Genomic DNA, 5,297 nt, shown 5'->3' on the forward strand with positions numbered 1-5,297 from the left:
TTTTTTGGCATGGAGGTGGGGGCGGTACCAGGAACTGAACTTAGGACTTTGAGTCTGCTGCTAGGCACTGTGCCACGAGGCTCCACCCCTGGCCCAAGATTTGCTTTTATTTTTAAATCTTTTCAAGAGATATCTGTTTAAACAAAATAACAGTGATACAGCGTGAAGTTTATAACAAAATGCATGACAGCATGAAGACTGGGAAGAGAGAAACTAGAAATGTACTTTTATATAAGGTACTGTACGTAAAAAGATACATCACTTGAAGGTAGACTATCGTAAGTTAAAGATGTATGCTATAAAGCCTGAAGCAATGACTAAAACAAGAAAACAAATTACAGGTTATAAACCAACACAACAAATAGGCAATCAAAAACAAAACAAAACAAAACAAAACAAAAAAACAAATAGGAGGCAATCACTTAAAAATCTAAATTTAAAGAATCATTTAAAATTGATTAATTTGGGCCAGGGATATAGGCCAGCAGCAAAATGCCTGCCTAGCAAGCACAAGATTGTGAGTTCGATTCCTGGTACAAAAAATAAATAAATAAAATTCAAAAGAAAACAGAAAAAGAGGGAAAAGGTACAGAGAACAGGACAAATTACAAAATGGCAACTGACAGGTTTAAATTTAACCCTATCAATAATCATATATTAAATATAAATGACCAAAACATCCAATTAAAAGCCAGAGATTTTCAGACTGGATCAAAAAACAGCAAAATCCAAATATATGCTACATAGGAGAGGTATTTTAAATATAAAAACATAAACAGGTTAAAAGTAAAGAGAAAAAGCCAGGCGTGGCGGCTCATGCCTGTAATCCCAGCACTCGGGGAGGCTGAGGCAGGAGGATTGCTGCAAGTTCGAGGCCAGCCTGGGCTACAAAGTGAGCTCACAGCCAGCCTGAACTGCATAGTAAGACCCTGTCTCAAAAAAGGGCCAAAAAAAAAAGGAGAAAGGCATACCACCTCAACACTGGGACTGGGGATTTAGCTCAGTGGCACAGTGCGCGAGGTCGTGAGTTCGATTCTCGGTAGCGGGGGTGGGGGGGGAACCACCACTAATTAAAAGGAAGAATAATGGATTATCTGCCACATTCGGTTTCAGAGCAAACAAATTTGCCAGGGATAATAAAAGTCACTTCATTATGATAAAGGGTTCAATTATCCAGAGAATGAAATCATCCTGAACATTTTATGCATGATGCAGAAACTGACAGATGTATAAGGAGAAATAAATATACAAAGACAGCCATACCTCAGTAATTTAAATAACAAATAGAAAAGCAAGTATGTAGCTTGAACACACTACCAACTTGCCTTAAATGATGTGTATGGGCCATTATGACATAATCAAACACTCTACCTAGCAACATACAACAAAATACACTGCTGATTACAGAGTATATTTTTCTCACGTGTACACGGCACACTGTCAAAACAGAACACATACTGGATATAGGGGGTGCATAATTGTAATCTCAGCATTCAGGAGGCTGAGGCAGGAGGACTGTAAGTTTGAGCCTAGCCTAGGCAACTTAATGATTTAAGGAGACCCTGTCTCAAAAATTTTTATAATTACAGGGGCTGGGGATGCAGCTCAGTGTGAAGGCCTTGGGTTCAATTCCCAGTAAAGCAGAAGCAAAGCAAAACAAAACAAAAAACAACAATCTGCACCACACCCTGGGCCACAAAACAAGCCTGAATACATTTTAAAGAATTTTTGTCATATAAAATATGTTCTCTGAGCTGAGTGGGGTAGCACATACCTGCAGTTTCAGCTACAGGGGAGGCTGAGGCGGGAGAACAGCTTGAGCCCAGAGGAATTCAAGAGAAGCCTGGACAAAGCAGGAAGAGTCCATGCCAAAAGGAACAAAACCTGACTACACAGAATTACATTTGAAATCTGTAACAGAAAGCTACCTGGGAAATCTTCAAATAACTGGGAATTAAACAGCATACTTCTAAAATTCACACGGGGTCAAATATGAAATCAGAAAGAAGGCTAGGTGTGGTGGTGCACGCCTGTAATCCCAGCACTCGGGAGGCTGAAGCAGGAGGATCATTGTGAGTCCAAGACCAGCCTGGGCTACAAAGTGAGCTCAAGGCCAGCCTGAACTGCACAGCGAGACCCCGTCTCAAAAAAAAAGAAATCGTAAGGGAAATTAGAAAATAACCTGAATTAAGAGAAAATGAAAACAAGAGAACAAAATTGGTAAGACACGAGTAAAGCAGTATTTAGGGATAAATCTGTAGGAGCAAACACCTAATATAGGTTTAAATCACTGATGGTGATTTCCACATTAAGAAATTTTAAAAAGAACAACTTAAATCAAAATAAGAGGAAAAAAATAAGGACTGAGCAAGAAATCAATAAAATAAAAAAGAAAAACAACAGGGCAAAATCAGTAATGCTGGCTCTCATGATATCAATGAAAACTTCAAGCTAGGCATGGTGGCCTACATCTACAATCCCAGCACTCAGGAGGCTGAAGCAGGAGGATCACCGTGACTTCCAGGCCAGCCTGGGCTACATGAGTGAGTTCAATGCTAGCCAGGACTCCATAGTGAGACCTTGTCTCAAAAAACCAAGGCACGAAAAAGAAACCTCCGGAGAATCGACCGTGTCACAACGTGCACAGTGATGCTGTTTCTCTTGTCTCTGCCTAAATGCCAAGGTGTGTAATAAGGGACACACTTTACATATTTCTACCTGAAAAAGGAGCAAAGACAGTCATCCTCCGACAAACCACATAGCTCTTCCGAGCAGAAGGTTTCCCTGGAAGTAAGGGGAAGGGACTGGGTTGGATCGGCGGTGAGGAACCCACGGCAGCCTTCTCACAGCGGACTGTGTGTTACCACTGAAAGCTCTAAAAGGTTCGCCATCACCGAGTCAGGTCGTCTTTAAAAATTCTCTAAGAACTGGATTAGATCTTGCAAATGCTAAAGAAGAGGTGTTTACACGAACAGCTCAAAATGTCCCGAGTAACAGGTATTTTGGCAGAACCCTGGAAACACTCCTCAAAAATAACCATGCTGACTGAAGAGGAAAAGGTGTTCAACGCACCCATCACTCGGTATTTTCAAGTAACAGCTTTGGGAAGAAAAACCAAAGGAGAATTTTAGTCTAATTCAAAATCAAGGGCCAGTACTGTTTAATTTTTGCTTGTCCCCTCTCTAAGGTGGTACTCCTATCTGTCCCAAAAAGGTCGTCATGGTGGTGGTGCAAGTGTGTAACAACAAAATCAAGAAGTTAGAGACTGCGACGGAAGGAAGGCCTCTGCATCAATGAGATCAAAAGACTCAGACCCTACTGACTGCGGGCTTGAGGTAGCTATGAATTTATGCCACTGTCTTTTAGGAAAAAACTACATCTTAAAAAGAGACACAGATAGGGCTGAAATCTGTCCTAAGTGTCCAGATTTGGCCAACCAAGTAGACTAGCCATTTACCATCCAGCAGTTAACCTTAAAAATATAGACCCTGGAGCCAAACCGCTTGAGTTATGCTAGTTACTGGCCTTACCACCGAAGGCAAACTACAGTACCTAACCTTATAGAGGTTACTATGAGGATCAAATTTATATATATCTATAAAGACATAACTATGATTCTCTTTTCCTTCCAGGTTTTAATAAGGAACACCAGAAACTAAGATAATTCTGTAAAATTATTAAAATAGCACTTTCAGCAAAATTCACATTTTCCTTAATTTAATACCCTCTTACAAAGCTATGTATCTATATATTTCACTGGAATGGGCAATGCTTACGGAAACATAAATATACATTAGTTTAAAAGATTCTAGAGAGAATCCAGGTGGTCTACAGTGTTATTAGATTTTATAAAGTTGGGCATAAAAGGTATATTCACTCACTAAAACACTAAGTTAAAATCAGATAACGTGGAAATATTAAATACAGCCTTTACGAATATTTAACTGCTAAGTACTGGACTATTAATTGTTGCAAAACGTTTTAACTTAACAAAATCCTAGGAAATGATTTCTAAAGGATGGACCTAAAAACCGAGCACGCGCCAAGAACTGCACCCTTCACCTCCCCTGCAGTGGACTGCACAGCTCCCCCGACTCATGTTACACGGAAGAGCGGGAAGACGCGACCCAGCCGAGTCTCACCCCCCACACCTGTATCTACCCGAGGTAACGCGAGAACTCAAGAGAGGGAATGAAATACCCTGCCTAGCCCACTAGCACACAATACTTCTAACTCATGCTCCTTTCCCTTTATTTAAAGGGACAGACGAAATCAGGAACAGTTTCACAGCATTGTCGGAAATCACCTTGTTATTACTCCTTACAAAAGACATCTACAATCTGAGCATGAATACACATTTTCAGTGTTCCTTCACAGGCTTTACTTCAAAAACACTATGGGAATCAGGACAATGCACAAATCATTTCTGATATAAATAACTTTTGGAATAAATGCCCACTTTGGAGTAAACGAGAGGTGTAATAAATTGATGAGCATCTGTGACCTACCATTTTCCATAAATAGCCTCAAGAAACACCTGAATCTTACCGGTTCTAATTGATTCAAACACCCTATTAAGCAAACATCCTGGTACACAAAAGAATGAGACTTTTTTTTTACATAGGGTCTCGCTATGTAGCTCAAATTGGCCTCGAATGTCCCACGCGTTGGCACTATAGGTGTGCACCATCACATCCAGTTTACTATGCTTGGAACGTTCAATTTTGAGGAAAACTATCTTCAACTTGCAGGTGGGCAAGAATAAACACTTCGAGAAAAGTGATTTTTTTTCCCCCGGTACCGGAGATCGAACCCACGACCCTGCGCTTGCCGAGCAGGCGCTGTGCCGCTGAGCTACATCCCCAGCCCCTGAAGTTAATTTCTTAAGCACCATTAGTCCCGCAGGCTGCAGCGGCTCATTCCTGTAACCCCACCGCTCTGGAAGACGAGGCAAGAGCCCACCCTCGACACTTTACTGATTTAGCAGGACCTTGAAAGAAAATTTTAAAAAGGGGTACAGCTGGGAATGCAGCTCAGTGCGGAGGCCCTGGGTTCAATCCTCAGTACAGGACGAAGCAGGCAAAAAAAAAAAAAAAGCCAGCAAATCGGTGTTTTAATTTAAAGGCCGTCGCTTAAAGCTCCCGAGCCAGAGCACCGTCCTCCTTCTCTGCTCAGCACCCCAGCTTCAGCCGAGCACTGGGGCGAGGGCGGGACGCAGCGGAGGTCTCGGTCGGGGTCAGGACGCTCACACCCCCGGGGTGCCCCGGCCGGCCCGCGCCCGAGAACGCAGCACCCGC

Source organism: Chinchilla lanigera, unplaced genomic scaffold (assembly GCF_000276665.1).
Source record: "Chinchilla lanigera isolate Chin_1 unplaced genomic scaffold, ChiLan1.0 scaffold00096, whole genome shotgun sequence".
NCBI classification, from domain to species: Eukaryota; Metazoa; Chordata; class Mammalia; order Rodentia; family Chinchillidae; genus Chinchilla; species Chinchilla lanigera.